We start from the raw sequence: 13,510 nt of genomic DNA, 5'->3' as shown, positions 1-13,510 counted from the left end.
ATAACTCTGGAACCCATTATGGGATCTGGCCGGTTCAACAAAGGAACTGAGATCTTATGGCGACACAAGTTTTGTGTAAGTTTGATTAAATTCAAATCATAAATGAAGCTGCTATTGCAGGGCGTCAAGTGCTTTTGGGAGTCAAAAATATAGGTAGGATCCTGAAATATAGGTATTTGGGGGCCAGAAATATAGGATTATATAGGTTGCTTATAATGAAGAAAACAAGTCAGACAAGTGTTTTATCCTCCTCCACCACCTACCAGCACTCTCTTTTATTAGACATAAAATACAAAGGAACAGAAAAAGTGGCTACTTGATTTTAAACAAATAACATTTTAACATATATCTTACTTTCATAATAAACTATTAATTCACCAACAGACAAAACTTTACCAATACTGGTACTCAAATCAGTTTAACAGGGAATTAGGCAAACCAAGCCATATTGCTAACAACATATATCAGTACATTGTTAATACAAGTATAAAATATTGTGTTGGGCCTGCATTTGTACAAACCAAATAAGGCTATTTCAAGGTCTTCTGCTTCTTGACCATACTCTTCAATGCCCTTGCTAAATGCATTATGCATGGTATGAAGATTACATGTATCAACATTCAATAGTCCTTCCCACTGAGGTGAAGTTTCTTTAATTTGTTTAGACACTTCCCTAAAAATTGTTTTGTTGACATTTGGTCCATCACTGCCAAGTGCAATTAAATATTTAACTGGTACACTACAGTGTCCCCAAGAAGAGTCTCTACCATTGCTGATGCAACAGTCTTTCCATCTGCATGAGCAAAGAACAAGGATTTGTAATACCTACACCAGACTTCATCATATGTTGGAGACCAATACCTTATTAAAAGGTCCATTTGCCTCTTCTCTTGAGCCTGAGTAGTTTCATCATATTGAAGAGAAAAATAGTTACTTGACTGTCTCACATCATACAGCAACAGTTTGGTGAAGGAAGGTCCTAACCCATCAGACAAGAGGTATGACAATTTTGTTCAACTCGTACTAAATCCATCTGCTATTGGACAATGAAACATAGCTTTGAATGTTTCTCCAATTCCATCATTGGCTCTAAAGCTTATGTAAGAATAGGCACATATTGCTGCCCACAATACTTCAGCAGAAATAACATCATCTTTAGCATATGAATAGCTTAAAATTTGCTTTTGCTTTGAGGTGGAAGCTGGTGATTCACTAATGCTACCATGGACTGTTCCTTCTGAAGTTGAACATGGGTTTTCATCAGCTGTTGGAGGTTTAAATTTCAGTCTAGCTTGTGTTGATGAGAAAGCAACTTTACTTAATTTCTTGTGTTGAGTGCCTTTTGCATGTTGAAGAATTTGTCTCAGTCCAGCATTATCACACTTTATGTCAGTTTTGCACAATGTACAGTGACCATTAGAGTCACTCTTCCCCTTGACACACCATAATTTCAGTTCATGTCCATTGCCATCTACTTCTGATAGCCACCTATCTCGAAACTGACTCTTATTAGAAGGCATTATAAGGCTTAATTATGAAACATTAAGGCTTGCTTATTCTGAAAACAAAATAAAAACATGTGCATTTCCTATTCACATTTTTATACATGAAAGCTTTAAGAAATGGAAAATATTCCAATTGAAAAAAGAACTTCCATTACTTAAAGCTTTCCTAAAGCTGGGCTGGACAGGGTCGCTACACCTGAAAGGAATACAAATTTCAATGCCTAAAAGGTAACAGCATATTTATAAACTCAATTATCATAGAATTACTTCTTTTTTAATGGTTTGAATAACCTTTGTATTCCTTGCTCACCACAAAATTTCCAGATTATAGGTATTTATAGGTATTTTGGCAAAATATAGGATTTTATAGGTTATTATAGGTAGAGGGCTAAAATATAGGAAAATATAGGTAAATATAGGTAACTTGACGCCCTGCTATTGTGCAGACAAAGTCAAAATAGCTAATTCTGGCCCTTTCAGGGGCCATAACTCTGGAACCCATACAGGAATCTCGCCAGTTCAAGAAAGGAACCAAGATCTTATAGTGATACAAATTGTGTGCAAGTTTGGTTAAATTCAAATCATAAATGAAGCTGCTATTGTGCAGACAAGGTCAAAACAGCTAATTTTTGCCCTTTCAGGGGCCATAACTCTGGAACCCAAAACGGAATCTGGCCAGTTCAAGAAAGGAACCAAGATTTTATGGTGATACTAGTTGTGTGCCAGTTTGATAAAAATCAAATCATAAATAAAGCTGCTATTGTGCAGACAAGGTCAAAATAGCTAATTTTGGCCCTTTCAGGGGCCATAACTCTGGAACCCATAATGGAATCTGGCCAGTTCAAGAAAGGAACCAAGATCTTATGGTGATACAAGTTGTATGCCAGTTTGGTTAAAATCAAATCATAAATGAAGCTGCTATTGTGCAGACAAGGTCAAAATAGCTAATTTTGGCCCTTTCAGGGGCCATAACTCTGGAACCCATAATGGAATCTGGCCAGTTCAAGAAAGCAACCAAGATCTTATGGTGATACAAGTTGTGTGCCAGTTTGGTAAAAATCAAATCATAAATAAAGCTGCTACTGTGCAGACAATGTCAAAATAGCTAATTTTGGCCCTTTCAGGGGCCATAACTCTAGAACCCATTATGGAATCTGGCCAGTTCAAGAAAGGAACCAAGATCTTATGGTGATACAAGTTGTGTGCAAGTTTGGTAAAAATCAAATCATAAATAAAGTTGCTATTGTGCAGACAAGGTCAAAATAGCTACTTTTGGCCCTTTCAGGGGCCATAACTCTGGAACCCATAATGGGATCTGGCCAGTTCAAGAAAGGAACCAAGATCTTATGGTGATACAAGTTGTGTGCAAGTTTGGTTAAAATAAAATCATAAATGAAACCTCTACCGTGCAGACAAGAAATTGTGGAAGGACGACGGACGAAGGGCGATCACAAAAGCTCACCCTGTCACTATTTGACAGGTGAGCTAAAAATGCAAATTTATAAAATCATCATTACCTCCCTTTATCTATCTTGGTTGCGCAACCAAGATAGACTAAAAATAAATTAATTCCGAAGCTACGCATTGTTTAAAAACTTGCCTATTGTTTCCGGTAGTTGAAATATTCCAATATTTATCAAATGCAAATCGAGGGCTGACCGGGAAACTATTGTATCTGACATTTTGACCAAAAATGGTTTTCTTGCATTTTCTTAAGCCTTTTATTGTCATACATCTACTGCAAAAATATTATAAAAACTTTCCAATAATTTCTTGTTCTTTTTTTAATAATGTGAAAATATTGTATCTGCAACCATCAACTTCTTAAAAGTACTTTGACCGGGAAACTATTGTATCTGCCTCCTAAGCACATACAATAGTTTCCCGGTAACTTTTCCTGTTACAGTCTCAATTTGAAAAAACATTATTTGTGACATTATGGTCTGTAATTTAAACACCAAACAAGGAGAAAACTTGTTACTGTTGTTCAGGTTTTATGTGAATATTAAAGAACTAAAATAAATAATAGTTTGCATTAACATTTTCACATAATGTGATACAGATACAATAGTTTCACGGTAACTGCAAACACACTGGTTATGAAATAAAATGTTGTATGTGCAAACTTGTATGGTGGTGTCAGGTCTTGATATACTTAGAACAAGTGAATCCTTCATGCAAACAGTGAAGTCCCTAATCATACGTCACATTCTGTTGCGTCTGAGGTTGGTCTTCAGCGTTTGCCAAAGTCCTCTTTCGCAGATTGCTAGGCATGAATTGTTTAAACAAAACCTGTCCAGAAATGTTTGTGAGGTGACCCTCTACCAAGATGCTTCTACCAAGATATTTCAAGCTGTTCTTAAAATCACTTCTTTTACATACACTTATGTAGGAAAAGATTTGAAAATATTATCTAGTCTAAAACCAAGAAGCCAAGAGCTTTAATATACATTTGGTAAATTGGTATCACTGAGGTGAGCGTTTCACGACTCTGTGGATCCTCGTGTTATTTTTATTGTTGGAAAATTGTTACAATTTTTTCAGAAAGAACTCGGCTTGTAAGCTTCAAAGCCAATTTCCCAAAAAAAATTAATGCTGAATACTATTACATAATTGAGCCATGTCATGCAAAAAAGTGTCTTCATGACTGAGTAAATTTCTGTCAAGACTTACTGTAGATCCAGGCTTTTCTGTGCTTTTAGTTTGTTGAAATAGGATCAGAAAATTGCTTCTTGAAAAAGTTTAATAGGACTGGTCTTTTGTTACTTAGCAAACAGTGTGGGCCCTGATCAGACTGATCTGGGCCCACAGTGTTTGCAAAGTCCTGAAGATTACCAAAGGCAGTTGTTAGTGTGACGTGGCTCTATTATAACCATGTTAGTTCATACAGTCATGGTTTACACTTTAATGGCTATGGACTTAATTTTGTACATACTTTTATGAAAATATAGAAGACGGAGTTAGCCATGTGTCATTCTGTTATGTGACATAATGGCTTATCTTGTTGCTTTTTCTTGTCCTTTACTTTTGAAAATGGCAGCATGACCAAATTAGGTCAATGATGCATTACCTTAGTTTCCTTTGTGACTCCTCTCGGATTATGCTGTTCTGTCACATGGGAGGGTTGTATGCTTCGGAGAGGGTAAGGACATGACAAAATGCCTAAGTTTTTATTCATTTATCGCACATGCGTGTGGTCATGTGCTTGCTTTCTGGCTTTTCATTTTGCTGTCTGTCATTTTTGAAATTTTAGCCTCAAATATTGATAAAGGTGATTAAGTTATTGTAATAAACTGAAGTTCTGTTAAAAACATCTTGTCGATTTTGTCCTTTTTTATTTGTACTATAACGATTTAAATTTTTAAGTGTATATGAATATCTTTGTCCAAAAAAGAGACAGTGTCATGTAGAAATCTCTGTTTTCAGCAATTTTTTAAAATGATTCTTGATAATAGTCTGTCTTTACCAAAGTTTCACTATACTTCTGTAGCTGGAACACAGTTGATACAGAGAACAAAATCACATATTAAATTGTTCACATAAAGGTAAATTAGGCCTTAATTTCGTTTTTGTTTTCGGTAGCATGCACAAAATAAATTAGGGTAGGTAGGTTGGAAAATGTTTTTTGTTTGTTTAAAATTATTGAGACTTTTCGGAAATTATTTTTATGTCAAGAAATGAATACAAATAAGGAGGTTACGTCTTTAGAGCACCAATAAGTTCCTTTCTAACATCAATGACAATGTTTAAAGCATAAAAAGTGCAGTTCTGCATTTTTTTATTAAAAATTTGAAAAAAAAATTCGTTAAGGCCATAAAAACATTAAAATTTTAGGGTCGGACCAACCATTTTGGGTAGGTCGGAATACTGTAAACAAACAATGGAAACAAACAATTTTTTTATGCCTTACACAGTCACTTCAAAAGCAACAGAACTCTGTAACCATGCCACTGCACATCAATATTGGCTATAAGTTAAAACACAAAAGTGCTGTACCATTAGGCCAGAGTTTTTTTATTTTTCGTTTTACGGGAGCGCCGGTCCTAAATATTGCAAAAGTGGAATAAAATTAAAATTCATTTTCCAGAGTTTTATTTTATTTTTTCCGCCGGTCGGTTGTTAACAGCCCCAAAGAAAATAAAATAAGTGTATTTTCACCTGGACGTAATTTCACAGGAAGGGAGTTTAACGCGTGCAAAATATCGTGTTTTGCCGTACATTTATCGGCATTAACAAGGTGTAAAATTCCACTCGCCTGCTCGCATTGGCGAGTTAAGTCTGAGTAGGATGAGTGGACCTCGCTGTGTACTCGGCCGATCGGGCGAGTGGATTTTTTACGTCCTTACTTTACCAAAATTCAGAATTTACATCTACAAAACGTCAACAAACTTTGAGATGGTTCAGTCGCTACCTGGATTGACTGGAATTTACCCGCCAATCGTAAAGATATCAAAACGTCATGCCGGTAATTTTCCATTCCACAAGCACGTGTGACCTATCGTAACATCTAATTTACATCGACACGTACACAAAAACCGTGCATAGTGCATTCATTTTTTAATATTTTCGCTTCAAGTTTTCATCTCCCCTTGAGAAATAATACTTTTTGAATTCTATAATGATTTTAATAAGATATCGACAGAAATGTAGGCAAAATTCTATAAAAACGGTCGAATTTTCATAGAATCATTTGTAAAAATTCAAACAGCGTGATCTTAGTTACTTATTTCTTTCTAAAAGTAAATAAATGATGAATACTATGGGCTTAAAATTCAGACTTTTGACCAGAAAGTACAAAAAACAGAATAAAAAAATCTTAAATAATGAAAAAGCGGCTGCGACTACAATACATGGAGTAAGACAATTTTTGGCAAACAGATTTCTGTTAGTGCGCCAGAATAGGTTACGTGACCTCGTGAACGTAAACAGAAATGCGATTTTAAAATAAAGCAATGTGATGTCACTGCGGTTTTTAATAAGTTTTAAATGAATCTTTGTACATGTATTTTTTGACCAACAATTTAAGTTTTTCTTGTCAAACAATAATGTAAATTCCTTGAGGGCAAGTAGGTCACAGAGGTAGGATATCCACTATAGTAACTATCGTTTGAGACATTTACCTTTATACGGGATATAGCACATTCACTTTTGATAACAAATTAAAGAAGAATTTTTTTATTGATTTCTATTTCTCAGCAATTTTAAGAACCGATGCGGTACGATCAGACAGTGATATGTCACATGGCGCGAAAACATGACGTAATGCCATGACAATCTAGAGCAAAAATACCGCTTTGATCTCCGCTTTAGATGTCAAAATACTGACACACTTCTTTTAGCTCTTAGAGGGGGTGTAAATTGATCATGAAAACAAGGTCAACATTACTTAGTTTATCACTGAATAATTACCCATAATCTTTAACGTTTTTTTTCTCTCTTTCTACAGGGGTGGATGGACGATGATTGTGTCCAGATTTTTTTAGACACTTTTCAAAATATATATTTTTCGGGAAATAATACTATTGTACATAATACACCTTTCATAAAAGTGACAGTATTAAAAGTATTAAATTGTCTAAAGATTGTCTTACTCACATTTTGTTTTCAATAGATTCAACTTACAAGTTTGCCATAGAAAGCTGCTGTAGAAAGGTAATACAATATCAAAGGTGCTTTGACATTAAATTTTATTCAAACATTAGTTGTTTGCAGAACAAATAAATGTTTGTAACAGCAGATTTTTTTACATTTTTATTTCAATGGTGACCCCTCACACTTTACACAGGCTTGGGATTGTCTGGCATAAAGCAGCTGGTAGTGTTGGCAAAATCTCAGACAGATGGTCCATTTCTTTTGTAACTTCAATAGAATTCATAAGTGTATAAAGAATAATAAAGAATACTTTTTATTGGAGACAATATTTTGACAAAAGTGATGCAACTTCATTACTTGAACTTAGTGTAGTATAAAAAGGTGCAAATTACAGAAGCAACTTCAGTACTTGAACTAAGTGTATTATAAAAAGGGGCAAATTACAGAGTTAAATGAGTAAATTTTCAGATTACTTTTTGCTAGATTATCTTTCGTTTTTCATCACTGAAAAAAAAATCTTGCCATCTGCACTGTGACTGTAATTCAAAGTTATTAAATACTTTATTTTGCTGATAAAATCCAGTATATTATGAGCTGGCATAAACTGTAAAGTTAGCTCGTTAAAGATGATATGGGTGAAAGATACAATAAGTAAATATTATGTATAAAAAGCAGAGGTTACACAGCAGAAGATGCAAGCAAACCAAACCACCAAAACTACTACACTACTAAGCCACTTATACCAGACGTGTTTAGTCTCTACTTGCTGTCACTGAAATTTACTGTGGCTGTTGTAACAGATAAAATAATTTTTGTCTTCCACTTAAATTAAGTAAAACAAGCTTTCTGAATTTTAAAGACTTGCCAGTGTGAGTTACAGTGCCTGAAGCAGTTTATTCACAAGCATGCATGAAAATTTTATTCAATGTTCATCCTGTATAAATGGCTTTTATAGTCTTAAAACATAACAATACATCACAATATTAAATACTGGACACAAACACAAGTAAACAAAACTTGAAACGAAAGTTCATCAGAATAAAAAAAATCTTAAAAAATTCTATTTTATTTTTATTTTTTTCCGAGATGCTCACTTTCAAGCTTTTTATTTTTATTTTTATTCCCTCCTCCCCCTGCTCATTTTTCAAAAATCTCCCGTAAAACGAAAGATAAAAAAACTCTGGCCTTACTGAAATAATGACAGTGGAATTCACGGACTGTCCTGAAAAATTAAATTCTTGTTGAATATTTGGGAGGGGTGAAAACGGTCCAAATTAAACCAACATAGCTGTGCATCTGCACAGTCTGGTCAGGATCCATACTGTTTACTTTCAAACCCTATTGCAATTAGAGAAACTTACAACAGTTAGCAAGCAGTAAAGATCCTGACCAGACTGCACAGATGCACAGGCTGGTCTGGATCCACACACACTGGTCATAAATGCTCTATGTTGGTTTTCTCATGCTGCAGCTCATTTCCCCCTTGTATAGCTTCATTTTAGCATAAATTAATTTCTTGATTTCTTGTATGAAATTTATATCCGGATGTAATGAAATGTGTACAGTCAAGTATTAATGCATACGCTTGCAAAAAAAAAAAATAAAATAAAATAAAAATAATAATAATAATAATTTATGGTAATGATAAACATATTTTTATTTTATTTGACCATTATTACTGGCTTAAGGTATTGTTCAGTTTAATTCATTTACCAATTTATCAATGGAAATACAAAAATATAAATACAGATAAGCGATAATTCAATGAAATAATAATAAAAAATGAAAAAATAATTCAAGTGCAGATACAATAGTTTCCCGGTCATCAGAAAGAAAATACTGTATCTAACACTATTTTCATTGTATATTTGTAATTTATGTTATTTATAAGTAAAACAATAATTCTATGCTTAAAGGAATATGAATTTTATAAATGATATTTAATGAATAATGCAGATACAATAGTTTCACAGTAATTTTTTAAATTCAATAACGTCATTTTGAACGTGAAACTATTGTATCTGACACTTTTTGCTAAATCTTAAAAATAAATTATTTGAGTACATTTTAAAAGTCAACATATTATTTCTTATTTCAGTTGATAATGATTTACTAAGAATGGTAATACTAAGCTGTGTTTTTTAAGAAAATATTCAGTTTTTTCTTTCTCCTGTAAAATTTACAAAAATGCAGATACAATAGTTTCCCGGTCAGCCCTCGAAATGTAAAACCAGCAATCACATTGAAATCAAAAGAAATTTTTCCACTTTTTAAAGGTCCATTACTAAGGGAAAGTGAGTTGGCCATTTTTTTGATAGCCAGTGCATAGACTTCTGCAAGACACTAAATAATGAAGATTGGCAGGTCAAAATTTACAGAAGGTCTTTGGACTCAAAGAAATGTATGTGTATTATGTTGAAATTTCAATGAATCGACAGAATGACCCCCCAGGTCTTTTTAACTTTCTTCATACTTCATAGAAAAATAATTGTACATATACTGCGATTTATTTCGAATTTCTACATACCAACTTTCATTTTCCAATAAAATGAAATAGTTTCTGTGCTTTTTAAAAGAAATTAAAATGTTCACTTTCTTTAGTATTGGACCTTTAAACACTTCTGTATCAAAGGTAGATAATTACAAAATTTCATAAAAAGTAATAAATTATACATTTCTAATAGGAATCTAACTATATGTAATGGGTCATTTTGTTCCTTAAATAAATCTCTAACAGAATATACAAAAACTTAAAAATGTCAGAAAAAGTTGCTCAAATGTGAAAGGTTTCTGTGTGCCTAATAATCACTGTGCAGTTGCAGTATTTCTATCTGAATTATATAAAATAGTAGATCAACTACTGCTTCTCAAGGCCTCAACAAGTATTATGCTGATGTGATGTCAATATTGTGATATAAACAAAAATAATTATAACAGAATATATTTTAAATCATTGATTTTATCTCCCATTTATATACCATTATCTTTTTGATGGATTTGTTTCAGCAAATAATGGGAATGAACAATTAACTGACACACTAGAAGTACAGCCACAGTGCTACAAGAAGAAAAATCAATCCGGAGATGTCAGAAAATAAAAACGCTCTATGTGTTGTCCTTAAATTCTACTCTGAATCTACGTGATTCCAATACGAACCAGATATCTTTGATGAAAAAAAAAATGCCTACTATGCAGGATTTCTTTATAATTATTTTAAAAGACAATCTGACAGAAAATCTTTTTATGATGTCAATTATGTCAAAAAATGCAAAACAGAAAGAAATAACGTTGGGCTATAATTTTCTCTGTACAGATTCTAGCATAGAAATAGTTCAATTTTTCTTCTAATATCTGACAGTTTTGCAGTATCAGCAATTTTCATAAAGTTTTGCGTAACTGTATATTCAAACATCTTAAACAATTTTTTTCAGTAAATAAGGGCCTCCGTGGCTGAGTTGTTAAGGTCGCTAACATCAAATCACTATCATATGCCCTTCACCGATGTGGGTTTGAGCCTCATTCGGGGCTTTTAACTCTTCATGTGAGGAAGCCATCCAGCTGGCTTACATAAGGTCGGTGGCTCTACCTAGGTGCCCGCTTGTGATGAAATAATGCACGAAGGGGTACCTTGGGTCCTGATCTCCACCATCAAAGCTGGAAAGTCGCCATATGATCTATAATTGTGTGGGTGCTATGTTAAACCCAACAAATTAAATAAATATTTCAGTAAATATGTAGTGAGACAATGACTATAGTTTCTCAATCTCATTATAAAGTTATTTTCTAGAAAATAGCAGAATAGCATACTTTTTATGTATCCTTTAAATTTCAATTTTAAAAGTTTGTGAATACAAACTTAAATATTTTGGCACAAATGATACATATAAATAATAAAAGATTAAATGTTTGGAAGAAATCATTTTTATAATATATGTATAAATGACTCATAGAATATGTATGACCAGACTGGCGACTATTAAGACATTCCATTTTAATTCCATCAATAGTAAAGGAAATGAAAAAAACAACAACATATTTTTGTTGAGGTGAAATGTAGATGGCATACAAAAAGCTTAAAATTGTTTATGGTCTAATATTGGTCATTTAAATTTAAAATCAATATATTTACACAGATTGTTTTAATGTTAGTTGGTAAAATTTTCTTTGAAAACAGTACCTGTTTCATTATCTACATTGTCTACTAGGGCACCAAAGTGTTTAATGTAAATAAAATATATCTAAGCAAAGGCGTTTGCCATATCAAAATGATATCTCTGAAATTATGACAGCCGGAACTTATTCACTCTTTGTCTATAATTCATCAAATGGGTGTTGCTAAAGAACTATGAGTAAACTGTTTAAAATTTTACATAAATATATTTAATTCATTTAGAATTACAAAGTCACTGTTCCCTTCAGTCAAGGCATGCATTTAACTTTCACATCCTTGAGGCATAATGCATTAGGACAGACACTCCTACCAAACTGACTGACTGACAAACAACTGCAGCAGACAGTAACAGTTAAATTAAAACTATGGTCACAATTTAAAACAAAAGACTTGATTTTTTTATGAAATTTTAAATTTTTACTTATTTTGACAAAATTTGATAAACTGTTTATACCGATTTTTCTAACAGTTAACAAGCTAACTGATTTTTCTTGATGCCTTTGGTGTTCTTTAATTATAAAGGAAATTTGTCAAAACGTAATCTATTATCTAATTTTGTTTACAGTCCTATACATTTAAAATATTTACGAAGTCTTAATGTTATTCTCATTCAAAAGGGTGCTTTAGTGATGTTTTTCTTTCAATGTTTTTCAACATCAAAGGTTCATTTACTTTCCAAATGGTGAAAACAGGACTGATGTAAAATGCAAACATCTTTGAAGATGTTAAACAGAACTAAGCCATATTGTTACTATGCCACTATTGTTATTACGCCCAACCTAGAACTAAAATCAAAGCACTGAAGTACTGAAGGGGCAATTTTCTTGTCAGTCTGAGGGAAATTTTAGGTTCGAACCCCACTACCAACCAGACTGTATAATGATTATGGCCTAGTCCTAGCTGTTCCTTCCCTAATACAATGGTTAGGAAAACTGACGGACCCGTAATAGTGTACCTCCTTTTTTGAAGAGTATTCAATTCCTACCATAAACCTTCTTTAACAAGGACGTAGTTTTAAGCCCTACTAAGGACCAAACGGTTTTAAAATCGCACTGTCCGTCCGTGCGTCCGGTAAATTCTTGTCCGGGCTGTAACTCTTCCATCCATAAAGGGATTTTGAAATAACTTGGCATAAATGTTCACCATAATGAGACGACGTGGCATGCGCAAGACCCAGACCCCTAGCTCCAAGGTCAAGGTCACACTTAGAGGTCAAAGGTTAACATGGTCTGTTTCGTGTCCGGTCCATAACTCTGCCATCCATGAAGGGATTTTGAAACAACTTGGCATAAATGTTTACCATAATGAGACAACGTGTCATGCACAAGACCCAGACCCCTAGCTCCAAGGTCAAGGTCACACTTGCAAGTCAAAGGTTAACAGGGTATGTTTCGTGTCCAGTCCATAGTTACTCTGCCATTCATTAAGGGATTTTGAAATTACTTGGCATAAATGTTCCTCATAATGAGACGACGTGTCATGAGCGAGACCCAGACCCCTAGCTCCAAGGTCAAGGTCACATTAGAGGTCAAAGGTTAACATGGTTTGTTTCTTGTCCGATCCATAACTCCGCCATTGATGAAGGGATTTTGAAATTACTTGGCATAAATGTTCCCTATAATGAGATGGGGTGTCATGTGCAAGACCCAGACGCCTAGCTCCAAGGTCAAAGTCACACTTAGAAGTCAAAGGTATTTCTTGTCTGGTCCATAACTGCCATTTATCAAGGGATTTGAAAATAATTTGACACAAGTGTCATTGAGTTTTACCTTACCAAAGACAAAAAAGTTCAATTCATATAGATATTAAATTTTCATTCATATAGTGGGCGAATCAATTTACCTTCATTATGTAATATTTTCTAATGTTATCTGAAGGGATAACAGAGAGCTGCATGACATAATCATTTACAGAATCACGTAGAAATTATAGTATATGAAATGAAACGTTACTGTTCATGAACAGTGCATGCATATTTCATGAACAGAGTTCATGAACACTTCATGAATTGTTCGTGAAGATAAAATGGCACAAACTCTTGAAACATTCTTAAATACTGTGTTCATGAACAGTGCATGAAAAGTGAAAGATGACTTCAAGAACTAATGACAATGAACAATTCATGAACTATTCACTTCATGAATAGTTCTTGATATTTTGTTGAACATGAACAGTTCATGAACTTCTTGGTATATGTTTTTATTGTGCCATTTTATCTTCACGAACTAGCAGTGAACCATT

This window comes from Mercenaria mercenaria, chromosome 5 (genome assembly GCF_021730395.1).
Source record: "Mercenaria mercenaria strain notata chromosome 5, MADL_Memer_1, whole genome shotgun sequence".
Classification (NCBI taxonomy): Eukaryota; Metazoa; Mollusca; class Bivalvia; order Venerida; family Veneridae; genus Mercenaria; species Mercenaria mercenaria.
The sequence above is the reverse complement of the archived record's forward strand: the minus strand, read 5'-3'. Positions refer to the sequence as shown.